This window comes from Crocuta crocuta, unplaced genomic scaffold (genome assembly GCF_008692635.1).
Source record: "Crocuta crocuta isolate KB4526 unplaced genomic scaffold, BGI_CrCroc_1.0 scaffold64, whole genome shotgun sequence".
Taxonomy (NCBI): domain Eukaryota; kingdom Metazoa; phylum Chordata; class Mammalia; order Carnivora; family Hyaenidae; genus Crocuta; species Crocuta crocuta.
The window spans coordinates 12,364,948-12,392,524 of record NW_027530640.1 but is presented as its reverse complement, the minus strand read 5'-3'; the positions used below and the strand labels follow the sequence as shown (position 1 = coordinate 12,392,524).

Here is a 27,577-nt window from a genome sequence, read left to right as displayed (position 1 = left end):
CTCTCTCTCTCCTAGAAATAAATAAAACATTTAAAAAAAAAACAAAAACAAAAACAAAAAACCACAGTGAAGTATCACTTTATACCTGTCAGTATGGCGATCATCCCCCAAAACTAGAAATAACAAGCACTGGCAAAGATATGAAGAAAACGGAACCATTGGGGCTCTTGGCTGGCTCAGTGGAGTGAGCGACTCTTGATTTTTGGGTTGTGAGTTTGAGCCCCATATCGGGTATGGAGGATGCTTAAAAATAAAATCCTTTTATAAAAAAGGGAAAAAGAGGGGCGCCTGGGTGGCTTAGTCGGTTAAGCGTCCGACTTTCACTTAGGTCATGATCTCACGGTTCGTGGGTTCGAGCCCCGCATAAGGCTCTGTGCTGACAGCTCAGAGCCTGGAGCCTGTTTCCAATTCTGTGTCTCCCTCTCTCTCTGACCCTCCCCTGCTCACGCTGTCTCTCTCTCTCCTAAAAATAAATAAAACATTAAAAATTTAAAAAAAAAAAAAAGGAAAAAAGGAAATGGAACTCTTGTGCATTGCTGGTGGAAACAAACTGGTGGAGCCACTATGAAAAACAGTATGGAGTTCTTTTAAAAATTAACAAGAGAATTAACATATGACCCAGTAATTCTCCCATTGGGTACTTAACCTAAGAGAACAAAAACACTAATAACTATGTTTATGGTGGCATTATTTACAGTAAGCAAGACATGGGAGCAACCCAAGGGCCCATCCATAGATGAGTGGATAAACATGTGGCACATGTAAAAAAAAGTCCCCACAAAGACATGTGCATTTGTGCGTGCACGCACACACACATACACACACAAAATGGAGCATTACTGAGCCATAAAAAAGAATGAGGTCTTGTCATTTGTGACAACATGGATGGACTCAGTATGATACTAAGTGAAATAAGTCCAAGAAAGTCAGACACTATATGATTTCAACTTACATGTGGAATTAAAGAAACAGTCTTAAATAGTGCTAATTGCTGGAGAGGAGATGGTTGGGGAGGAGGGTAAAATAGATAAAGGGATGAAGAGGTACAAATTTCCAGTTATAAGTAAGTGGCAGAGATGAAAAATACGGCATAAAGAATACAGTCAATGCCAGCATATTAACATTGTACAATGACAGCCGGCGACTGTTCTTACTATGGTGAGCACTGCATGGTGAATGGAACTGCTGAATCACTATGTTAAAATGACAGTGAGATGCCACTTCATAGGTGCTAAAACCTTAAGACTGCAGGTTAGGTATTTTTAAAAGAAAGAAAAATTGGAAATGGTGCAGCACTAATTGTTTATTCCAGTAACAGAAGGCAGTGGGCCTGGAGGGAGCACTTGGGTCCCGACTGCTCAATCCAAGTTGTCCAGGAGGCAGCAGCAGCAGAGAGCAGCCCAACAAGCTGCCAGGGCTGCCTGACAACCGGTGTCCATGTTCGTCTTCCTTTCCCGTTGCATCACGTACACTGGCAGCAAGGCAGGGGCAAGGGAGAGAGAGACCTAGTCAGAGGGGACTGCAGGTAGCAGTGTCCTATGCAGGTAGCATTTAGCACAAGCCACGGAGACTCCTGCCCTCTCCAGAGGGTCAGCTCCATGACGGTGGGGGAGACACCTGTCTGGTTCATCGCTCCACTTCTGCTCCAGTGTCTGGCACACATCAGGCACTCATGGAACACTTCTTAAGTGTGTGAATGAAGGGGACAGCTCAGCAGCTGTCAGACCACTGTGTCCTGACACCTCCGCTTCCCCAAGCTAACGATGAAACCCAATCCAGCACCTTACTTGATTCTTGTCCACAGTGATCCAGTTTGCAGTGAGCCCTGCCCTGCAGCTGGGTGTGGCAGCCACTGGCTGAAAGCTTTATGCATTATCTCATTTAATCCTCACAAGGCTCTGTGTCACCAGCATCCTTTCTAATATCAGCAAGTGTGAACTGGCAGAACCCCTTTTAAAGAGAAAGGGGGTGGTACGTACAGTTCCGACTCACAAGATTCACACTGACGGTTTTACCTACAGAAAAAATTGTCCCAGTGTTCAGATATGTGTATAGTGTGTCTGCTATGGTATCAAAATAACCCCAAACTAACAACAACCTCAGCATCAACGGGAGACAGATTAGCTAAATCAATGCATACTGTAAGACAGAAAACGAAACAGTCTTTAAAAAGAACTAGGTAGGGGCGCCTTGGTGTCTCGGTTGAGTGTTTGACTTCGACTCAGGTCATCATTTCACAGCTTGTAAGTTCGAGCCACGTGTCGGGCTCTGTGCTGACAGCTCAGAGCCTGGAGCCTGCTTCAGATTCTGTCTCTTCTCTCTGCCCCTCCCCGGCTCGCACTCTGTCTCTAAAAAATGCATAAATGTTTTAAAAAAAAGTTTTTTAAAGAAACAGGTAGTTCTTCCACACTGCCAACAAATTAAGCAAGGTACGTGGCATGTCTTATTTGATCTGTGCAAATGAAAGGATAAACACATATACACAAACAAGTTTCTGAAAGAATACAAGAAACTTAAAGGTCAGGATGTGGCAAGGGGTAGAGGATTTTACATCTACATTTTACATTTTCCTTAATCCAGGCTTGTCTGATATCAAAGCCACACTCAAAGCTGCTTCTGAACTATCACTGCTGAGTCCTGTTGGCAGGAGGGAGGACTGTCCATTTTCAGCACTTCTTGGGCTCCTACCCTCTGCCACAAGTGCTAGCTCCAGAGTCTTTGGGGGCAGCAGTGACCACTTCAGTCCCAGACTGTCTTCCCACCCCCCACCCCCACTCCACCCCTAGCCAAACTCCACCTAACCTGTGCTCCTAGTTATTCTTGCTTCTCTCGCAGCCTGACTTGGCTCCTGTGACCCACAGGCCTCCCTATCAGAGACGCCTTCAATGCAATTCTGACTCCTCTCAGGCCTTACTTACTCTTTCAGGGCAAACCCGGTGAGGAGCAGATTCAAATCACTGCTCCTCCACTCCCTCCAAGGAGCTTGGAAACCAGAGAGTGCCCCCAAACTGATATAGTTCCTAAGACTGAGCCCCATGCATCACAAACAGCCCACTGCCGAGGTTCCTCCCTCTCCACCAACGGCTGGTGGCACTTCAGGAATCACCAAACCCCAGCCTCTTCTGTTCCTCCCCTTTGAGTCTGGGCAGGTATCAGGAGCCCACCTGAGCTCAGGCCTAGAGAAAGAGGGCACCAAGGGAGAAGGGACAGTCAGTTCCTGCCTGTGCATACCCCAGATGATTCCATGGGTCTTCCGAGGGCCATCTTCATGTCCCTTGACAACCCCCATGGCTCTGCTCTTTGCTCATTCCTGAAGGTGAACATCATGCTCTTTCTCTTCTGGCTTCTGCAGCAGAGCCCCTTCATTCACCACACCCCTGCCTGTCACCTCAGCAGTATCCCTGTCAGGAACTTAAATGCCTACCCATCTGACCCTGAAAAGAATGCCCACCCCACCCCTTAGTACTCTTTTGACACTGTCAACAATGTCACTGGGCTCATCCTCTCCTTGGAAACATCCCCTTCATGCCGCTGCTCTGCCTTTAGGGCCTTCTAACACACTGGATTGTTGGGACAGGAGACGGATGCCGCCTCAGCCAAGGCACCAGCCCGGTGATCCTAGATTTACCCCTCATCATTCCTGTCTTCATCATCAGACTGAAGTCTGCAGAGCCCTGTACATTCACAGATGAAAAACACACTGTGGTCCCATTTTATAAGAGGAGGTGACTGCTCAAGAGAAGTCTACGTGTTCTGTCCAAAACCAGCTAGAAGGTAGCATTCACATGTCCACTTCCTGGCTTTGCTCTCACGCAGCACACTCCCACTGTTGTGTATGTAACTGTCCGCATGTCACTCCTTTGCTCAAAACATGCAGGTTCCTCCTTTTTATAGCACTTTCTCCTTGGCCATCTGGACTGTTCACAGTCAGACTGCATGGACCCCAGGGATCTGTATCTGCCCATGTTCAGCAGCCCTGCTACCTGGCCCTGTTGAGGGCCTCGGGTACGACACCCTGCTTTTGCAGACTCAACTGGCCTCACCTATCACAGCCCCTTTCAGGAGACCTTTGAGTACCATGTGGGAGGTGGGGCCAGTGCTTCCTCTCCAAAAGTGGGGGAAGCCAATTCTGGGCACATGCACAGTGTAAAGGCTAGTACTTGAATGACTGGGGATCCAAAGAAAGTGTTAATTCTATGTAGTGAATTTCCTCTGGGCTTCAAGCACCGAGGCCCATATTTGCTGGGTGCAGAACTCTGGTTGCTGGAAAGCTGGGACAGGATAGCTTTGCTGTGAGAAGGCAGGAGCCCGCTTAAGGCTGTATTCACAGAGCAGAGAGACAAAGGTGCCCTGTACCTCCTGCAATGCTCACTGCCGTGGTGGACAAGCTGTAACACCTGTCCTGTGGGCAGACTGCCTGGCACAGACCAGGCCACGCGGGAGGTCGATGTGCTCTATGCCCCACCCTCCAACACCCAAAACAGCCTGCAGGAGGCATTAGATGTGTTCTCAGAAAAGCTCTGTCCCCATCTCCCCAGCCTCCTCTCTTACAGCTGGCCCCAGCTGTTCCAACATCTCTTCCCAGGAACCTGAACCTGAGGTTAGGCAGGAAGAGTGAGAGATTGAGAGAGACAGAGCAGGTGAGTGAGAGTGAGTGTGTGTGTGTAAGGCAGCGGGGTTCTCATCAGATTCGAGACATTTAAGTTCGGAGAGTAGTAGAGAAGGAACCCTTCCTGACACTGCCTCTCCAATCCAGGTCACAATTCCCAAAGACACCCTGTTCCAGTTTAGTAGGAGGCACCACAATTAGGATTTCAGAACAAAGATTTTAATAAGACATTATCCAATTGGATTTAAATATAGGCTCATCTGCCCATTGGCCACATAAGTAAGCTTGGGCAGGTGACCATTTCTTTTAGCCTTAGTTTCCTCTCCTATAAAATAAGAGTAACCCTACTAATCTACACCCCACAGATTGTTGGGGAAATTAGGAGACCAGACACACAAAATGCTTAGCACAGTGCCTAGCACATTGTAAAGCTTTTGATCAGTGTTCCCTGATGTCATCACTATTATTCAAATGACCGTGACCCTGCAGGCAGTCCCTTAGTGGGCTTCTTGCAGACAGGTCCACTGAGGCAGAGAGAAGTGGGCTCTCATCCAGACTATGGGGAGAAGCCTCAGAAAGAAACCAGAGGTCAGGAAGCCGAGTCACAGGCTGTTCTGGAAGCAAAGGACCCTCAGGTTAGCTGGCTCTTCACTGGAAGACATGACAGGTCCAGCCCAAGGGAGAGGTTTGTGCAAAGCCACTCTGAGGGAAGGGGGCAAATGAACAGAGCCAGGCCCCATTTCTAGCAGACCGTTGGTGGAAGAACATAAAATGATGGAGGAGGAAATGCCAGGAGCACAGGACCCTGCCTGACCCCAAGTCATGCATATACATACAACATACACAGTCCCCGTCACTTTTCCTTTTGCCTCAAACAAACAAATGGCATCAGGTTCAGGGTGAGGCGGACATGGTCACATCTTTGGGAAGTTTGACTCTGGGAAATTCAGGCAGGGTCCGGGACAGAGCAGCTTCCAGGGGCAGGGGACAGGGACCGGAGATCCCAGTCCTGGGACAGAAGAAGGTACTGGCCATCATGGGAACAAACAGGACAGCAGCACAGGTGCTGTAATCCAAGGGCCAGAGACACCTATAACCCTGACTGTCAGGCCTGTGCCTAGTGACAACCCATCCCACCGACAGGAGTCCCGGGCACGCTGGGCTCTGTGGACACCCATTCCATCAGGAAACCTGACTATGGGTTTCACAGGCACCTCCTGGCCTCAGGCTGTACAGACAGTGCCATCTGTGAAGCAGACAACGGCCTACCTCCAGGATCTGTCTGCACTCTGTGAACCAACTCTTCCTTCTCTGTCCCTTCCTGAGGAATGGCTTGCCTGCCCCAGGGCAGAAGAACGTCCCCTTTCCTCCACGTCAGCTCCAGGAATAGCTCCCTGATTCATTACCAGGCCCCTCCCAGGGTTTAGGAAAGAGACCTAGCTCAAGGTTGGGTTACTGTGTGAATGGCTCTTCTTCCACACCCCACCCACATCTTTCTGATCCTCTGAGAAGCATCTGATCTGCTCTCTGGCAAACTTGTCCCTTCATCCTCCGGCATCTAAATCAAAGCCAAATAAAGCAACCATCAGGAAACTAAAGCAATGGCCACGGTACTAAGCATGTACTGATGCCTTCTCTCAATTCATCCCTAGCCCAGAGACCTGTACACTTCCTTTCTTCCTTCTTGATTTAGGCTTCAGTGCAGCTTGCCCTTACTAGACCCCCCTTCACCTCTCATAACCTCAGTGTCCTCACCTGCAAAAAAGCAAGGTTGATAGTGCTATCTGTTAAGTGAGGCCCCAAAGAGATGAAAATGCACTGGTAACAAGATAGGGCTTGGTCCTCTCCCTTCCTGAGCCCTGTAGCCATGTGCCAGAGCAGTAGGAGAAGGTACTGCCCTGAGAAGAGCAGAAAAGTAGCAGAGAATATTCTCCTTGTTCTCCTGCTGGACCAGACACACAGGAAGGCCAGTGCAGGGTGGATGGGAACGAGGAACATGCAGTCTCTGTTAACACGCACCACCGAGAGCCTTCCAGCCAAAGACAGATGGCTACAGTGGGCAGAGATGGGGTCATGGGCCCATTTTATAAGGGCTGCATGGCCCGCAGTCTCATCATGTCATGGGCTCAATGTCCACTGGGACACTGATTCTTAATGTCCTTAACTATGCAAAAAAGCTGTGAGTTGGCCTATGTGTAGATCTGGAGAATTACTATTAAGAAATTAATAGAGAGAATTAATAGAGAGAATAACCATATAGCCATCAAGAAAAAAATTCAAAACCAGTTATCTCTACTTCCTAACTGAACTGATCTGGCAGTCTGGCCCAAAGAAGTCTCCTCAAGAGGCAGAGATCCATGACAGGACCGCTGAATCCATCAAAAGCCCGTTATTCCCCAGGTGTGTACACCTCACCAGGTGACAAGGGCCCTTGGACTAGGTTTAAACTGGTACAGGGAAAACCAGTCCTTGCGGCAACTCCAAACGCCAACGTATTTAGAAAAATACTGTCCTCTCCCAGGAAAAAAATTTACACACAATAATGTTAAATGCTGTACAAGATCTGAATGAAATAAAGACAAATTACAAGAACCAGCAGAGATGAGGGAGAATGCTATGCTTCACAAAACTGCTGTGGGTGAAAGACAAATGGTCTCAACAGGCTCAGTTGTCAGTGGGCTCCAGGTTGGAGCCCGATCTGAGACGAGGTCAAAAGGCCAGCCCAACTTGAGTCAGGAGGGGCAAAGTCAGAAAGAGCCTGCACTCCTAGAGCAAGCCAGCTCTAAGAAGGACACTACCAATGTCCACCAGCAAATGACAAGGGTGCCTCACAATCACAAAGAAGTGGCCAAGTGTAGTCAATGACATAATATATAAAAATGGAGTTGTAATGCTCTGTAAAAGCCTATCAAATATCAAAATGAAGCGTGATGTTACAAGTGGTGCTTGCTTAAACTGGAGTCTAAAATTAGATGGGTGAGTAAAGCTAACTTTTGGTCTGTAAGCCTAGTCCTCAGTGGAGAAGGGCAATTTGTCAGAAACTGACCTTCAAACACACCTTACTGCTTGTGCTTTAACACTCTTACCCTTAAGAATTGAAAGCATGAACTTGAACAGGTATTTGTGCACCATGTTTATAGCAGCATATTCACAAAAGCCAGAAACGGAAGCACCTAAGTGTGGATAAACCAAACACGGTTAATACATGTGATGGGACAGTATTCAGCCTTAACAAGGAAGGAAATTCTGACACATGCTATGACGTGAGTTAACTTTGAGGACATGATGCTAACGGATCTATGGCAGTCACAAAAGGACCATACTGTATGACTCCACTTACATGAGATACCTAAAACAGACAAATTCCTAGGACACAAAGTAGAATGGAGCTTATTGTTCAGTAGGTATAGAGTTTAAGTTGGAGAAGATGAAAAAAGTTTTAGAGATGGATGGCGGGGATGGCTGTACAATGTGACTGTATTTAAGGGCAATGAAGTGTATATTTAAAAATGGGTAAAACGATAAATTTTATATTCTGAATATTTTACCATACACAAAAACCCCTACATTCTTTTAATTTTTTAATATTTACTTTGAGAGAGAAAGAAAATGTGCACGCTAGCAGTGGAGGGGCAAAGAGAATCCCAAGAAGGCTCCACACTGCCAGAACAGAGCCTAATGTGGGGCTCGAACCCACGAAACGAACATGAGATCATGACATGAGCCGAAATAAAGCATCGGATGCCTAACCGAATGAACCACCAGGTGCCCCAAAGACCGCTACATTCTTTAATGCTTCGCTCACTCATGAGGATTCCAGGCGCCCCACTGCCCTGGGAAGGAGACGCCAGGGCTGAGCTCTGCAGCAGGCGGAACTCCAAATGCGAGCAGCTCAGTGGCACTTGTTCCTGCAGCAGTTTCCCACGACTGGGTAGTGCCCGCCAACCCTGGGTCCCCCAGGGCCAGCCTGGACCCAGCCAGTAAGAGGCATGTTGTGCTCATAAAAATATTAGGTCCGCTCTGTCCGCCGTATGTCCACCCACCTTCCTGCCTCAACACTCAACACTCCAGTGCACCTCACCACCAGAGGACATGGCAGACACTGTGCTCAGTCTCCCTCCCACCTCGTGTGCCCACTTCTCATTTTTCTGACACAGCCCCCTGCAGGGGGAGTCCAGGAATAAAAGACACTGTACCTCGGGGCCCCTGGGTGGCTCAGTTGGTTAAAAATCGCGCTTGGGTTCAGGTCATGATCTCACGGTTCATGGGTTTGAGCCTCACGTTGGGCTCTGTGCTGACAGTCAGCTCAGAGCCTGGAGCCTATTTCGGATTCTCTGTTTCCCTCTCTCTCTGACCCTCCCCTGCTCACCCTGTCTCTCTTTCTCTCTCTCTCTCTCAGAAATAAATAAAAAACAAAAAACCAAAAAAAAAACAAAAAACAAAAAAAAAAAACACCGTACCTGACTCAGGCAGCTCACAGACCACTTGGAAAGAAGAGCCAAAGACCTGTCTGAGGAGGCACACAGGAACATGCCATAATTTAGGGTGGGACCAATAAAAAACACAAGTGGCGTTCGGAATCAGGACATACCCTTTCAATCAGCAACAGAGAAAAGCGTGTCCATCTTATTACTGCCCTGTCATCGTGTCTCTTCTTTTATGCTAATGCAAGAAAATTTAAAGAAATGATGGCTACTGAGTGGTTCATCAAGAAATGGGCATCACTGTAGTTTGGACCTGGCTTCTCCGGACAGTCATCACAGCCCAATTCTCCCTGCCCCAAGGAGAAGATGGCAGACAAGGTGGTTAATTCACAACCTGCCATTTCATACCCTGCTAAGAAGCCGGAAAGATGCCTGGAATTAGAGAACTGCAGAAACAAAGCAAGGAGATAAGGAAACAGCAACTCCCAATGTCCCTGGCTCCTGAATATAAGACAATGACTGTTATAGCTTTGGAAGCTAAAAAGAAATCAGGAAAATTATTATTTTCCAGGTTTTCAGGCACTGGGTAACAGAAAAAAAATGCTGAGGTAATATACTAAGGGGAGCTCTTTGGAACTTGTTCAAAAAGGCAGAGATCACCCAAAAGGTAGCTGCTGGGTTTTACCAGTTAGTGTCCAGGCACAGACAGGCACAGGCTGCTCTGTTATCAGCAACGCTTGTCTGACTCACAGTGAGTGAGGGCCTCAGGAGTTTCATTCAAATAGGACTTGCTGCATTTTCTAACAAGGTAAACACTGCCATATCGTTTTTACTGAACACAAAGTACGTTTTATCATCTTAGGTATACAGACCATAACTGGCTTCTACACGCACCAGATTCCTGTGTTACTGATTAACAGTTCTAGCAGATATATTTATGCAAAACACTCCGGGTTGTTTCCTCCCTCCACTGACTGGATGAATTTTCCAATAGTAAAAGAGTTGTGTTTTCAGCTGACTGCACCTCAGGTTTGAGCCCTGGTGAGGACAAGGGGAGTTCTCAGGTCAGGGACAGACCGATGTCCATTCTCAATGAACATGGTAAGGTCATTCAAGGCAGCAGACCTCACTTTGTAAGGACTGTCCCGCCTCCCCAACTCCCTGCCCACCATTTCAGAGCAATAATGGTCATCCTTGTAGATCTAGAAAGAACTGTATGGGGTGCCTGGCCCCCACTAAGTCATCCACAACCGTCCTTGCTGTTCTGTAACCCTGCCACACACCATATCAAGCCAAAAGGCACTGACAAAGGGTCTTCACCCACTGTGGTGAATGTGAGGCCAGAGACTTCCCCAGTGGAGAAAGGGAGACAGAGAGGTAGCCTGGTGTGTTGGGCTTTGACTAGAACCCTGCCAGGCTGGAGACAGGTCTGGAGTTCAGGGAAACAGCTTCCTCTGTGGTCATCTGATGAGTTCGAGCATACTTATCTAATAAAGCCTGAGAGAAAAAAGTCTCCAACATCATGACTACTGAAACCAGAAGAGATATACTAATCCTTGCTATGAAAACCCTCAAGGGGTAAAATAAGTGGGCTTAGCCTTGGAGGTGGAGTGGCCATGCAGGGATCCTCCACCGTGTCAGGAATGATAATGTCACCTGACCACTCCCCATTCACTGAACAGAATGCACCTGCCCAAAGCAGTGTGTTTATTCATGGCACCACCAGTGTGGAGGACAGGGGGCTTATCCGCAAACTCTGGAGGCCCAGCGCACTCAGCCCAGGGGCCCCTCTTGCAGCCCTGTCATAAACAGGAACACCCCTCCCCAGGTCACAGCACAAGCAGACCCAAGGTTCTGCTCCTGGGCCTAGCAGCTCACCAAGGAACATTGGAGAGAGGAGGGGAGGGGGCCCTATAGTTGGATACCCTGGGGTCCAATATGGGTGCCACCTGGGGTATGTGATCACCTCTCCCGAGCTCAGGCTCCTCACCTACAAAATGGGGATAATAATAGCACCTATTCCTTCACAGTGTTCTTCAAGGACTTAAGAAATTAATCCACACAGGCCAGGGCCTAGTGTACAGCAGCTACTCAGTATATGCTAGCTGCTGTTATTCCTATGACAAGAGACCTGAAGGTTGGAAGGCAGGGCTCCCTAGATGCTGAGCACCTGGAAGCAACATGGACCTAGTGTAAAGCTGGAAGGGAGATCCTATAGTCAGTTTTCCCTTTATACAAGAAATCAAGATCTTTCTGAAGAATAAACACAAGACTGAGAAATGGGGTAAAAGCAGAATCTATTTCCCCTTGGTCCTGCCCAAGCCCAATTGCCTGTGGACACCAGCCTGCTAGGCAATAACCCAGAGAGACAAGGCCAGTGACTCCCAATGATGTTCCCAAGGACATGGCCTTGCTAACATGCTTGCCCTCACTGGCAGGCTGGGGCTGGTGACCACCGGGAACCCCCTCCCACCATCCCCATTCCTCCATGTCTGACCAGGGGAGTGGTCAGGTATTCTTTTCAATCTCCAAGAGGAACCCTGGTGACTCTTAGCTCCTGATTCCACCTGGATAAAAATATTGAAGACTCCCAATGTTACTTGCAGCTCTACACCCCTCGCCTAGCCCAAGGCACTCAAGAGTCTTGACATATAGGAGATATGGAACAAACCAATGAATGAATAAACAAATGAGCCAACAATTTGCCTTGCACATTATACCTTGGGTGGAAAAACCGTTTCTAGCCTGCCCTGCAAGCAAGCTCCAGGTTTGGACTTAGCTGGCTATTTATTGTCTGAAGCAACAGCAAAGCATTACTAAGAAAAAATATGAAGATCCTATCAGTTTCAAGCTCTTAAGGAAGGGGGTCATTTCCTCTTCCATCAGCTCAAACTCTTCAAGAGACCTCATTCAGCCTAAACTTTCTTGCAGTGGCTGAGAGAGCAGTCTTTGGTATGGGAACCGGCACTTTATCCCACAGCGGATTGAGCTGACCAGGAGACAACACTGGGAGGGAGTCAAGCGAGTGAAGGGAGCTCAGGGTCCAGAGGCTGGCTAGGCTAGGGAGAATGGGTCCCATGGAAGATGGGCCTCTTGAGAGCCTTTCCTTCACATGTACAGGCCCAGGGCAGGATTGAGAAGCTCATGGTTACCCATGGTTGTCCAAGGGTACTTGGACAGGGCTTTTTTGGGGGGTGGGGAGTAGACCATAAACTACACATGATACACATCTCACACAAAAGCAAAAATCCATTTTTACCATTAAAAACTTAAATACAATCTTGCACTCTCTCTAAAATCCTTCAGGCTACAATGTATCCCAGGCAACCAAATGGANTTCCCTAGAGAAAGCACAACCGAAAGGCACTGAGGGGCGCCTGGGTGGCTCAGTTCATTGAGCATCCGACTTCGGCTCAGGTCATGATCTCATGGTTCATGAATTCAATCCCCACGTTGGGCTTGCTGCTATCAGCACAGAGCCTGAATCAAGTCCTCTGTCCTCCTCTCTCTGTCCCTCCCCTGCTCGCTCGCTCTCTCTCTCTCAAAAATAAACATTTAAAAAATTATAGAAAGGCATTGAAATCTCTCCCAGGATACTCCCAATTTATGGTCTTTAAGCAGGTGTGTCCTTGGGAAAAGGAGCAGATGCCTGGAACCCCAAGGAGAAAGCTCTCCACATCACCCCTCCCCGAGTACATCCCTAGAATCCCTAGAAGGAGAGAGTGTGCACCTGTACATGTGGATAGGGGGGTACAGTGGGGAGAAGGCTCTATTTTCTTCTCCAGCTTCAGAAAGCCTTTAAATTCTAAGGGCATCCCTAGAAAGTGCGCCACCCGTCCATTCAGGATCTCAGTCTGGACATGCAAAATCACCTTTGATTAAATGAGGAAAAAGGCCCTGAGTCCCGCAGTGGGAAGAGGAGGGGAGCAGTACTGGCCTCTCAAAACCCCAAGAGCTACAGCCCTGACAGCACACAGTAGCAAGCTTCCTGATGCCATCTGATGAGGCTTCCCACAGGAGTCCAGAGCAAAGCCCATGTTTCCCGGAAGAGGGGAACCAAGCAAGTGTGAAGAGAAGACCAGGGCAGCCTACAGATACGGTTGGCATTCACTCACTAGTCTGTCTCTGTGGGTCTGCTAGCTGCTGCCAAACTGTCAGCTCGGCTCACAGGGCGGGAGCAGGGTCCCTCCTCTTCACTGCTGTACCCCCAGTGGGCCAGCTCCTGCAGACACAGGTTTACCTGATTCAGGGGTTATGCTTGCTACACCTGGCATGGTCCGTTTAAGTAAAAGGCAATCCCCTTAACCTCTCTGTCGCTTGGTTTCCTCACCTGAAAACTGGAGACAATAGAAGAACCCATCTCTTAGGACTGTTAGGAAGAGTGTATGATTAACTCCCTGGAAAGCAGTTAGCACAGTGCCAGGCACAAAGTAAACAGACATTAAATAATAGCTGTTATCAATGCTGTTATGAACTAATTAAAAGGCAAAAAAGAAAATCTATATTCAGAGTTTTACACTGTTTTGAGATTTCTCACAATAGTAATTCACACAGGGGAGTCACTCCTGTGTGAGGTCAGGAGTGCGATACTGACATCTAAAATGGAGCCCTCAAAGACAACTGACCTCCACTCCTTAACACTTGGGACCAAGACGCAGCAGAGGATATACGGGACCTGAGGAATTTAAAATGCAAGAAAAAAACAAAACAGATCCCCAACAACACTCTCATGTAGCGTTATGGCAGCTGGAAATACATTCCCCAAGCAGAGACTAACATACTAGTTGAATTTCAAAAAGGGCTGCATCATAAAAAACTAAATACAGTGCAAAAGATTCATACCAAAATGTTAACTCCTATCTCTGGGTAGCAAAATTAGGGTATTATTTACTTTATATAAGTGAGAGCTAGCTCTGTGATTTAAAAAGGTATTTTAAAAACAAGGCCATGCATGGAGGAGGGTGCTTGTTGGGATGTGCCTGGGTGTTATATGGAAACCAGGTTGACAATAAACTATGAAAGAAAAAAAAAATAGTCAATCTGAAAAAAAATAAAATAAAATGAAATAATAAAAACAAGGCCATGTTTCTCCATGAGAGAACGGCGGTGCAACCCAGGAGCAGCAGCCTGCAGTGTGGCAGACATGCAGGCCTTAGTCGGGGTGTGGGAAAGGCCATTCTCCTGGCCCCCAATCACTGTGGATGCGGTCACTGCAACAGTGTGAGCGGCTACCGGGCTGGACCCTCATCCAGTGATGTGGACATCGAGCCTCATCTTCTTCACTGTGAGCATTTTTGTTATAATCATTCTATGCCATGTCCTGCTTTTTAGAGCATCTCAACTCTGGGGAGCCACAATATAAGCAGAATAGATTTCCGCCCCCCCATAGCTAACCACAGTGACCACTGGAAAGCAGGCACTAGGTGTCTGCAGACACCGTGCCACCCGCTGGGGGTGCAGGTAGCACCCTGGAGCCAGCCTCTCCAGCACAGCTAATGCCTACCTACTACTTGGAGGGTATGAATGTTGTAGGGAAAGACCCCTGACACTGTAGGTGACCCCACTATCACAGGGAGATCCCGATACAATAGGCCTTGGCTCCAATCCTAGAGACTGACCTGCTCGGTCTCACCTGCACCTTCCAAATTTCCCTATATGCCTTTTAACCAAAGCAGACTTCCTTTTTTTCTTTTTTTTTGATCACCAAACCAATTTTTTTCATGGTTATATCAACGTAACTTTAAAAAGCTTCTGTAAGAGGTGAAGGGAATGTATAGGTCATGTGTGAAAACTAGGTAAAAGGAGTATTCGAGCAGAAAACCGAGGCCGCACCTGGGTGGAAAGGGGCAAAGAACAATGAAGCAAACTGGTCTGGGAGGAGGTGAGACTCCCAGCACCTCCTGGCTCCCTGGGCCAGCCAGGTCTGACCAACCGGCCTGCTCTGTCAGCAGGCACTGAGCCATCCTACCAGTCAGCACAGTAAACTGGATCTGCAAAGAGCAGTTTCCTTTCCGTACTCGGCACCCAAGTGCTGGGCAGGCCACGGTTTTGAACAGGCAGTATACAATGTTTCACATAAAGTATTTGACCAAAAAAGAATGCATCTCTAAATCCAAGAAAATGGAAAAACCCAAAACCATCTTTAGGGGCCCAAGGTTCCCATGTCCTGGTGACCACACTGTGCCCAGTCCACAACACCTGCAGCAGTTCCTAGAGGGACGTCATCAAAGCCCTGGGTCTTGCTAAGCAGATCTGCCAAATTAAAGCCTGAAGTCACGAGCGTTGAAGCAAGAGTCCAAGTTGGTACCGAGAGCCCAGTACATTCACCCGAGGCCAAGCTCATCTGCTTTTGTGAAAGGAATGGAAGAGAGTTGCAGTTGAGTGTCCCCAGAAAGATCGTGTTTTACCCATCGAGCCCACTTCCTGTACCACTGCTAACCATTTGCTATAGCTAATTTTGAAATATTGTAAGGGTATTCTCCAATGGAATACAAAAAAGCGTAAGAGGTAAAAACACAGTTTGAAATCAAACAGACCTGGGTTCAATTTATGGCTCAGTGAGTTACTTTATGACTTTAGGCAAGTTATTTCCTCTCTCTGAATCGCAGTCTCCTCATCTTTAAAATGGGAAACCACCACAACTGCTATAGGGATTAAATGAAATAATGTAGACTGAGCACCTGAAGAGTAAGACCTAATCAGAAAAAGTTAACACTTATTTAGCGCCTGACACAAGGGAAAAGGAAGATGAAGGTAGAAACTTTTTTTTTTATGCATTCATGGGAGGCCACGTGACACAAGAAAGCACTGGGTCAGATATCTGGGTGACCAGGGGCAACACATTGTAACTCTAAGCCTCTGGCTCCACATCTATAAACTCTGGGATAACTACTCAGCCTGAAGGACTACTTCGAGAATTGAAGCCATGTCCACAAAGCTCTCAGCTCAGCAGCAGGCACCTCACTAGGTACCCAGCAAATGGCAGTCGCTAAGGGGCATGGGCCTTCGGGTTGGATTGGGTTTTGAATCCCAGTTCCACCACTCCTAGCTGTGTGACCATAAAAAAGCTAAGTGAGACTTTTTTTATGCTTCATATTCTTCATCTAGATGATGGGGATACTAAGACCTACCTCAGAGGTTGTTCCCAGGACTGAATATATATATTTTATATTTTATATATTTATATATATATATAAATATATAAACACCTGACACCTAATAACTACTGAAGTATTAGCTCTGTTCTTTAGCTAGTTATTTAAAAATTAATAGTTAGGGGCACCTGGGTGGCTCAGTCAGTTGAGCATCCGACTTCGGCTCAGGTCATGATCTTGCGGTTCGTGGGTTCGAGCCCCACGTCGGGCTCTGTGCTGACAGCTAGCTCAGAGCCTGGAGCCTGTTTCAGATTCTGTGTCTCCCTCTCTCTCTGACCCTCCTCTGCTCATGCTCTCTCTCAGAAATAAAACATTAAAAAAATTAAAATTATGGGGCGCCTGGGTGGCTTAGTCGGTTGGGTGTCCGACTTTTGCTTGGGTCATGATCTCGCGGTTCGTGGGTTCGAGCCCCACGTCGGGGTCTGTGCTGACAGCTAGCTCAGAGTCTGGAGCCTGTTTCAGATTCTGTGTCTCCCTCTCTCTCTGACCCTCCCCTGCTCACGCTGTCTCTCTCTCTCTCTCTCTCCTAGAAATTTGTCTTCCCCATAAGGTTCTGTCTCCTCTTTTATTTTTTAAATATTTTTTTATTTATTTCTAGGAGAGAGAGAGAGAGAGAGAGACAGCGTGAGCAGGGGAGGGTCAGAGAGAGACGGAGTCACAGACTGAAACAGGCTCCAGGCTCCGAGCTGGCAGTCAGCACAGAGCCCGACGCGGGGCTCGAACCCACAAACCGCAAGATCATAACCTAAGCAAAAGTCAGACACCCAACCGACTAAGCCACCCAGGCGCACCCTAAGATTTTTAAGTAATCTCTACACCCAATGTGGGGCTCGAACTCACAACCCTGAGACTGAGATCAAGAATCAAATGATCCACTGACTGAGCCAGCCAGGTGCCCTTCTGCTCGTTTTAACATAGGGATTGGTACCTAAGAGCCAGATAGTCCAGTCTCAGACCGAAGCAAGGCTCAGAAACAAAGCCTGTACAGCCAGAAGTCAGGAGGGAGTTTTCAATATAGTTCTAAGTTCCTGAACCCTCTTCCTGAGCAGGCCACTAGAAAAAGTCCTATATTTTTCAGCTGCTGATGAAACTGTTTAGAAATGCCTTTTCCTCCACTGGGTTCAAAAGCAATGGGCAACTTAAATTTCTCACTATGCAGACTGTACTGCAATGGCCCTTGAAGGTGATTTGGGCCCCTAGGGGAACTCTGGTAATGTCTGGAAACATTCTGGTTGCCGTAACTGAGGAGCCACTACTGGCATTTAGTGGATAAAGGCGAGAGATGCTGCTAAGCATCCCACAAGACAGGAGACACCCCACCCACATCTAACAAAAATGTATCCCGTGGGGGCGCCTGGCTGGCTGAGTCAGTAGAGCATGTGACTCTTGATCTCAGGGTTGTAAAAATAAAGTCTTTTTAGAGAGCTTTTTAAAAAGTATTTATTTTTTGAGACAGAGAAAGTGGGGTAGGGGCAGAGAGAGAAGAAGGAAGAGAGAGAATCCCAAGTAGTCTCCATACTATCAGAGTGGATCCCAATGCAGGGATCAAACTCAAATCGTGAGACCATGACCTGATCCAAGAGTTGGACATTTAACCAAATGAGCCACCCAGATGCCCCCCCAAATAAAATCTAAAAAAAAAAATTATCCAGCGCAAACATCAACACTGAAGTTGAGAAACCTTGCCCTATAGGAAACTTGCTTCCGATTAAGGGACCTCTGCACTACAATGGCAGCCAGGTACAAATGACACGTGCATGTAAGCATGAACTGCCTAGAAATAAAAATGCAAAAATGATTTGAGATGATGGTATATCTGGACTATGACTAGAACTTAAAGATTATTTTGGGAGTTGTTTTATGTTTAGGGGCCAGAGAAGAAGTGAGGGCCAGCATTCATGGAAGCAAAAATGACTCAAAGCTCCACCTCTCAGTTCTGATCATTCACATAACTCGTGACATGGTGAGTATTGTTAACAGAGCTCCAACCCCCTGTACACAATGAATATTCTGCTCTGGGGGCACCTGGGGTGGCTCAGTCAGCTGAGTGGCTAGCTCTTGATTTCAGCTCTGATCATGATCTCAGGTTTTGAGATCAGCCCCATGTTGAGCTCTATGCTGAGTGTGAAGCCTGCTTAAAGATGCTCTCTTTCCCTCCCGCTTGCTTTCTCTTTCTAAAAGGGGCGGGGGGGCGGGGGAGGGGAAGCTACTCTGAACCCAGACCAAAAAATAAATAAATAAATAAATAAACAACATGAGGGAGGGAAAGGAGGTGCAAAGTCTTTTCTGCAAATTTAAGCCCAAAGTGGAAAAACTTGAAAAAGCTTATTCCAAAATCTTACCTGTCCCCTCTCCTGCCTCTCTCTAAACTCTTCATCGTTTCATCAGTCAATAAGCCATTACTGGGGAATCAAATGGTCAAATTAGACAAAGTCTCTGCTATCATCAAAGACCTTAATTCTGTAACTACAATCAAGATCAGAAAATTACAAACTGATGGAGGACAGAAAGCTGACCCAGACTAAGGGGTGGAAAGTAGCACTCAGTGTCGTTGAGATGCCACACGAGCAAGATGGGAAGGATTTATTAACGTTTACTTGAGACAAGAGAGGTGTAAAGACTTTTCACAGTCATACAAAGGAATATCATTTACAAAAGCTACATGGGAGGAAGAGGCCTGGCGAGGCTGAGGAACTGAACTGGAATCTGGTAGCAGGGGCAGAACATGAAGGACCTCAAGCCTTTTGGACTATGGCCTTTATTCTAAGAATAACACAAAAAAACCATTAAGGAGGGAGAAAAATGGTGCAACCCTTACATTGTATAGTTCCTACTCTGGCAGGCCCAAGGGTTAGGGGGGAAACTGCTGCCACCAACACCTCCTAATCCTCAGTTAAATCAAAACCTCTGACCTATCACCCACAGACCCAGGCCAGTAGCATAACCTCCAAACTAAATGGGAGCTATCAGCACATCGCAAAGAGAAGGAACAGCTTCTCCTCCAAAGCAAGGCTCATCAAGTTCTAAGGCCAACGTGCCATAAAGGCCTATGCCATCTCTAGGGAGGGAAAAGAGACCCTCAAGATGGCTGAGAGAAATCGTTGATGTCAGAGAGCCACACGAACCACAAATACCAGTGAGACCCCATGAGCAGGCCATCTTCCCCTAGCTGAGGGGCCATGTGCAGGCTGCCTCAAACCACAACCAACTCCCCATCCATCTCAGGTGTGCGCTTTCATCTGCACACGGTTGGGGGATTCATTCTTTCAGGAGATCTTTCTCAAGTCCCAGCTTGAGTCACCAGCTACTGTGCTGGGTCTGGGAACCAAACTGTATCCATCTCCTACCCCTTCCTTGTTCATCTTCCTCCTCCTCTCGGCCTAGAGGCCTCCATCCTTCTGGCCACTGTTTGTTCTTCACAGCAAAAGGTATATGTGACTAACCCTGCTTCCTGGGTCAGAAACCACAGCTTCTCAATTCTGACAGGCCTGGCTAATTAATTTTTTTAAGTTTATTTATTTTGAAAGAGTGGGAACAGGGCAGGGGCAGAGAGACAGGGAAAGAGAATCCCAAGCAGGCTCCACACTGTCGCATAGAGCCCAATATGGGGCTAGATCCCACAAACCATGAGATCATGACCTGAGCCAAAATCAAGGGGCGGACACTCAACTGACTGAGCCACCCAGGTGGACCTGGCCTGGCTCAAGTCTCAAAGACACAGGCGCAGTCCCATGTGAAACATAAGGGCATTCTAAGGAATTCCATGGAAATGCCATTTGGGTATCAGAAGAGTCAAAGGAATTACCCAGGGTATGGGCTAAGAGACTGAAGAGAGGAAGGACAAAGGTTAAATGGACTTCACAAAGAGAAGCTGAGGATAAGATATAAAGGAGTATTTTGTAAGACAGTCAACTCTTGCCACGAAAAAGTAGAAACCAGGAGGCCAAGGATGAAGAAGCACAAAAGGGGCACCAAGTATGCCAAGCGCAGACCTCAGGCAGATGAAGGCAGCAACAGAGCAGAGCCCACTGGCACTGACCACCTCTGCAGAGTGGAGCCGGTGCAGCACAGAGACAGGGTCGCAAATGAAACCCGGTATGAGAATGTCTGCTCCACCACTCACTAGCTCTGACCTTGGCAAACCCTCTCCTTTAAAAGGACCCACCTCTCAGAGCTGTCATGTCAATTCAATGATAAAAGGCTATGCAGAGTTCAGCACCAGGCCTGACACACAGCAAAAACTCTGTAGCAGCTCCTTCGGACCAATCCCAGAATTCTCCAAGAGGACTGAACGAGCCCCAGGTAAGGCCTGAAGGAGAATGACTCACAAGACACCTGCACAGGTAGAGAATATTATGGGGGAAGGGGATGCTCAATCATTCAACGAATAGTAGGAACTGAGTAATGAACCTAACATACAAAGAAGCTGTACATATATGTATAAAGAAGCTTATATTCCGGCAGGAGGAGAAAGGCAGCCAAGGAACACATAACAGTATTACGTGGGGAAAGGAGAGGAGAACAGGGACAGAGAGTGGCCGGGTGGGGTGCAGCGTTTAGGCAAAGGGTGAGGGAGGCAGGTGGAAGGCCGCTCTGACTAGGTGCCTGGAGACTACGAAAAATAACAACATGTGTCGTTTAGATTTCTGAGAAAAGACAAAGCCCTGGAGGGGAGTGGGCCCGGTGAGCAAATGGGCAGCCTGAGAGGGCAGGGCAGAGCGTGCAGCTGGCTCTGAGAGGGCTTTGCTGGTCACTGGAAAGTCACCACCTTTTACTCTGAGTGACATGGGAAGCTATTAGGGGTCTGGGCAGAAAGCAGACAGCAGGGGCAAGAGCAGGAGGAAGGAGAGCATGTGGCTGTGACGGCAGAAGACAACTTAGGAGCTGTCCCGGGTGCCTCAAGCCAGTGGGGATGCTCAGGGTGGGCCTGAATAACATTCAGCAACTGGCTTCCCCACCTCACCCCTGAAGGCTTCCTGTCTTTACCACCCCTATCTACTCACAACCAAAAGTTCAGAAAGTGTATGTGGGCTGAGGGAGAGTACTAACCTTCCCCACTGCCTGCAAACATGCCATAAACTGTACAAGGCGTATTACTTCAATCTCCACAGTCCTGTCATCCCAGCTTTACAGAAAAGGGAACTGAAGCCCCAGGAATGAGAGAAACTCCACCTAGATTCCTAAGCCAGGGCTGCTTTCCATGGCACCAGGCAATGCCCTTGCTGGGACATTCTGTCATCTGATACCTGGCAACGGCGGCTCTGATTTGGACTTTATCTATCCTGGAAAGGCTTCCCAAGGCAATGAAAAAGCCTGACCGGAGTTTCTGATGAAAAAAGGCATAAAAGGCTCCAGCAAGTCAAGCTGTAATTTCACACCCGAAGCCAATCAGCCAGATGCCAGACCATTAAATTCCTTCCTCTTCCATCCTCACGATGACTGATGCAAGCAGTGTCAGACACCAAGAAGAGTGTTCAGAAGGAGAAACATGCCATTCTATCACCACCCTCCCCCCAGTTGCTGACCTTGGACTAATGGGGAGGCCAGTGTGAACTTCTAGTTGGTTGGCCAGTGACCCAGTAGGGCACTCCTGGAACAGACACTCTCCTTTTGCATCTTCAAATTACAAAGAACCATAACAAGGTCACTTTTAGTTCCTAATTTACAGGCCTAGAAACCTGATTCAAAGGCCAACTGGGCTTTTGAACTCCATGGGGACATCCCAAGGACTCTGCTGAAATACAATGTCTTTTCATTTTAAATCAATACCTTGCTTGATATCACAGTCCTAACCCAGAAGAACATGTATAAAACCCCGATATCTGGATTCGTAAGAGGTAAATAGCATGGGAAGATTAAGAGACCCAGACAACTCACATAAATTACAACCACCTTTCAAAATGGCGGTATTCCCACTCAACCAACACACAGTCACTGAGCACACACTACATGGTGGCACTTCCATAGGTGCAGTGGCAGCAGAGATGAAGGAGGGAAAGCCTTTGTGATGCTTCCAAGGAGCGGCAGGCATGCAAAGATCGCTGCAGTTAAGTAATCTGCCCAGGTCCCAGTGTTAATAAGGGGATCTGAATCCAGATTAATCATAATCCACTTTGTCTTTGCCTGCTACTAGAAATCTGGTGCCCTGCTCTAAACTGCCAGGTTTTTGTGCTTGTTTTGTGGTACCTGAGGGTGGGGTGGCAGCGGGGGAATTGGGAATGGGCTAAGGTAGGTATTTTCCAGAGGTGGGTGTCTGTGGTGGAATGTGCTGGACCCCACTGCACTAGGACGAAATGAGGAAAAGCACTTGGCTTGGAATCACGACTTCTCTCCTTGTCAAACTTGCTGACCTTGGGCAAGTCACTAAACCTCTCTGGGCTTTAGTTTGAATCTCTCTAAAAAGAGGGGGTTAGCTCACAAGAAATGGAAAGAGGCTTCATCTCATCCAGTCCAACTGGATTCAAGCCTATTCACAGCAGCTGCCTAGGGCACTGTGCCTTAACACAGAATCCTTAGAGGATTCTGAGGCCACATAAGGGCGAAGCAGAAAGGGCCACAATGAGTGAGGTCTGCCATGGGCTTGGAAGGTGAGTAACTGGGTGAGCACCTGAGGGTTTCTGCTGATGATGATTTGAGGTACCTGAGGGGGTGTCATTTTAATTTTGGTGACAGCATTTTAAAATCTCTCTTCTTTCACGACTTTCTACCCAATTCAAAGAATCTTCCTTAAATAGACAGCTTTTCTAAGACTGGAGATATTGTTTTGTTTAAATTTTCACGTTGAACAATTCTGTAACTAAAGCGGTCACAAGAACCTAGCAGCAGTTTTGTTCGTTAGGATACCTCACTGAACAGGAGTGCACCTATCACGACTGGGACTTGCTATAGGGCTTGCAAAGATCCCCCAACACAATGGCATTCTGCAGTGTGGCTTTGCCACTGTCCTACCCAGCACTGAAGTCTCTTTGCCTCCCCTTGAATCCCAGCTACGAAGACCCACAGCTACTTGGGCCAATGGAGTGTCACAGAAGGGGGGCTCTGAGCCTTCTCGGCCTGTGCAGGGTGGTTCCATGGAAGTGATGTAAGGTTTGGGGGAATCTGGGTGAAAGGTATGCAGAATCATTTGTGCTATTTCTGCATCTTTTTAAAATCTGCAACTGTTTTAATTAGAAGTTAAATAAAGTCTGTTTCTTTTTTTCTTTTTTTGCACACTGACACTGAAGGAGCCCCACTTCCTGAGGCTCTTGTGCTGTCAGGATGCCCAACTTAGTCCCACTGAGGGGCCATGTGGAGGAGAAGAGGGAAAGAAAGACATCAAATGTGGGGTTTAGTGGGTTTTCTTTCTTTCTTTTTTTTTTTTTTTTTGGATTTGAAAGAGCAATTATTTGTTTGTTACAATGAACCAGAAGTACAAGATTTCACCAAAACAGCAACAGTTGACAGAATATGGCTGAACTTAAACAAAACCTTCAAGGGAAGTAAGAGGGTGAAACAAAGCCCATAGGAGTGAAGAAGTCCAAGACTGGTTAGGAACACATGTAAAGATAGTAGCAACTAAGTGTGGGTATCTTCTGACCCTCTCTCTGCCTGCAGTCAGATGGCCATCATTTCCCCACACCCCTCTCCCTTCTGAAGCTTCTGCCAGACCACACGACTGCTCTGTACTGCAGATACAAACCAACCCGAGAGCACCCTTTTAGACATGCTGTATAAAACCCAGAGGAGTGTTTATAAACCTCACAGTCAACCGAGGATTGTTGAAAACAATCCGATAAACCGAGGATTATCATCTACGTTCCAGCCCCGGGAGACGCCATGGGGAGCAGAGATGGATCTTTCCACCAAAGCCCTGCCCAAATCACAGAATCTCTAACTTTGGGGGGAAGGGGGTTGTTACACAGCAATATGTCAACCTTCTGCCTGTGGCAAAAAGCTTCAATTCTGGTTTGGCAAGATCTAGCTATGTGAATTAGTCTTTTGGACCTATTCCTTGGGCTGAGGTTGCTTTCACAGTCTTCATGGCTAAATGCTTTTGTTTCCTGAGTTCCTTTTTATATACCATCCCTACTCTTATCTCATTGAGATTTATCTTCCCACATATCTAAGACTATTAGTGGTATTTTTCTCCCGTTTTTTTCTAGCAGGGTTTTTGTTCCTTGTGTCGTCTCTGTCCCCTCAGAGTCCCTTTTTCGTTTGTTTTGGTCACCATCTGTTGTTTTGGAGCTTTACTCACGTCTCTGGCAATCCTCTACTGCTGGTTAATTTTTAAGGCTGAGATGCTGTCACTTGCAGCCTTACGAGCCTTGGCAAAACATAACACAAATGCTGAAGGCCGCACTCAGACGGCACCAGCTAGGTTGACTGCATTCAGATATTAAGGAGGTAAACTAGACAGAACACAAAAAACTTATTTCAGAGAGGAGGTGCTCAGAAAGAAGTCTGTATAGGGTGCAGCTGAAGCATGGGATTGGTAACTTCTACCAGAGGTGTGGGATCCATAAGGAAAAGCGCCACAGAAGAGTGACATTTTGTTTCACCTCTGAGGTGTGCAGGGCGGGGCAGAGCGGAAATGAGGGGCGGGCAGTCACAGTCACCGGAGCAGCGTGGCAGGTGAGAGGCCCTGTCTACTTACAGACACCAGATGATGATACCTGGACTTGAAGTGGATGTCATGACTGATGATGAGCCACCTGCTGGGCTTGGAAGGGATGGATGTATTTTGTGCATAGGGAGGGCTGGGGATGACGTAAATTGCTGGGAACAGAGTGAAATGCGGTAAACCGTCTGCCAAGATGTTCACCAACAATTCTTCCCGCTCTACATTCACGTGCTGTTCCTCCTGAGATGGAGTTTCTTTTACATGAATGTTTATAATCGCCATGATTTATTATTCATCAGAGTCAAAAAGTAGAAACCCAAGCATGAAAGGATAAAGAAAATGTGATACATCCATAGAACGGGGTGTCATTTGCCAACACAGACCTGGAGTACTGACATACGTGTACAACATGGATGAGCCTTTAACACATTAAACTAAGTGAAAGAGCCAGTCATAAAAGGCCATATTACATGATTCATTTTATAAGAAATGTCCAAAATGGGCAAATCTACAGAGATAAAGGAGATAAGTGGAGGGGGAAGGTTAAGGAAATGGGAGTGATTGCGAAAGGATATGGGTTTCTTTGGGGTGATGAAATGTTCTGGAATTAGGTAGTGGTGGTGGTCATACAACTCCCGACTAGGTCTCTCCATAAAGTTCTTGCCAAAAAGGGGGAGGGGGCGTCGATGACATCTATTTCCCCTCCTGTTGATTCTAGCCAGCCTTGTGACTTGCTCTGAACAGAATATAGGTAAGTGATGCTGGACCAGTTCTGGGCCTCGCCATGAAAAAGCTGGCAAGCTTCTACTTTCACCTTCTTGGAAGCTAGCCACCATGTAAACAAGCCAGGGTAGGTGGGACAACAGGTAGAGAGGGGCCTCATGGAAGTAAACCAGGCCCTCGTCATGTGAATGAAGACATCTTGGACATTCCAGCCCCAGCCAGGCTGACAGCTGCATTAAGTGGCTCCAGGAGAGAGCACGTGAAGCCAACTCACTGAATCATGAGAATAAATCATTGCGGTTTTAAGCCACTGAGTTTCAAGGTGATATGTTGTTATATGAGGGATAACTGCCACATAACCTCTCCAAGCCTCACATTCCACCTCTATAACATGGGACCAAAGCTACAGGGCTCTGAAAGTTATACGAGGCCAGTACCAGGTACTAGGCTCAAGAAATACTAGTTGTTATAGTTGTTATTATTAAGTATCATCCCAGGAGACTCCTGACTACTCAAGTATGCTCCCTGGTAAGCCTCATTCCCATAAGCACCTGTCACCTCCAGTCACATGGTTTTCAAAAAACTCGTTTCCCAAGAAAGAAAAACAAAGATTGTTTTTCACTACAATTTCTATAGTAAAAACAAAAACTCTGAACCATAAATAGACTTAGATTCTGCTTAGATTAGTCATATACTCAGCTATCTATCCATTCAACAAATCATCAGGATTCGAATCTGGAATCTGCCATTTCTAGCTGGGCAAGTCCTTCCTCTCCTCTGTGACTCAATGACTTCACCATAAAATGGGAAGAAGCTCACAGGATTGTTCCAAGGATTAAATGTTAATGTATATAAAGCTCTTAAGAGACCACTTGGCACACAACAAGCACCCGTTACGAATTAGTGAATTTAAAAAGCTGAAGGCATTGTCCCAGAGCAAACCAGAAGGTCACACAACAGCTCTAACAGTCACCAAGACATCTAGCACAGTGCTTCTCAGTAGGTTTCCCTTCTTATCTTTCACAGATTGAGACGTATGGTAAAATGCAAGATCACCTGCTTGAATGTCACAGCAATGTCGAATTACAAGTTCTGCAGTGTTTACTTTTACCTTCTGTACTCATCCCAGCCATTCACAATCACAGACTGCCACTTATCTGCACAGTCAACTTTGAGTAGCACTGTTCTAGCACATGAGAAGGACTCATAAGCCTGCTGAAAACTCAGCCAGCAGGTTCAAGAGTACTATGAAAACACAAAAGCAAAGAACATCAACCCAAGAGTAGGGACAAGAGGATGACCTGGACGTCAACAAACCAAGAGAGAAAATAATCCCAACAGGCCAAATCTAAAAAAACAAAACTAGCTCTCAGGGCAAGAAGCCCGTCAGTGCTTTCCCCCAGCGGTACTCCAGAAGAGGCCATCAGAAAACACATCGAGCAGGAGGTCATCAGCCCCACAGGGACAAGAGACATAAAGGAAGTAGGAAGAACTTGATGCAGGCCTCCTGAGAAAGAAGTCCTTCTCAGGAGCTAGAAGCCACCCTAAGCTGTCACCGAGCCTTGGGAACGTCAATCACAGCACACAAAGGCTGGTGTGCCTTCTCTGCCAAAGAAAACATGCAAGCATTTCCTTTGGTGACGTGGGACTGTGCACATGTACACCCACATATACACATCCCACATATACACATACACATACCCAACTCCTAGTACCTGTGGTTTTAGGAGGCTCCTGAGGTCCGCCCTGCCAGCCATACTGTGGGTATCCTTGGTAGGGGTACCCCTGAGGAGGTGGGTAGGGTCCCCCCATAGGTCCTGGAGGGTAGCCCTCTGGTCGCATTGGTTGTTGTGGATAAGGTGGGTACGGGGCCGTCGGACCAGGGCCCGGATACGGTGGAGGGTTCCCTGGGTTCATCAGGGACCTGCAGAATGTACCTAAAAGACAAACAACAAATATTATTCTCATCTAATCTGTGGAAATCATTAGGAAAAAAGCTTCAACCCAAGAGTTAATTTACAAAACCCCTCAATGGGATCTCAAACCTCTTGTAAATCTTCAGTTTGAC

General features: G+C 47.1%; 1 long non-coding RNA gene across 1 annotated transcript; it reads right to left on the bottom strand.

The window, feature by feature from the left end:
- Positions 1–1,283: 1,283 nt before the first annotated feature.
- LOC144235248 (uncharacterized) lies at positions 1,284–27,316 on the bottom strand. Its single transcript, XR_013336169.1, has 2 exons — positions 27,225–27,316; positions 1,284–1,471 (listed from the first exon to the last, which is right to left on the bottom strand). It is a non-coding gene; the product is annotated as an uncharacterized LOC144235248 (long non-coding RNA).
- Between the last annotated feature and the right edge of the window lie 261 nt (positions 27,317–27,577).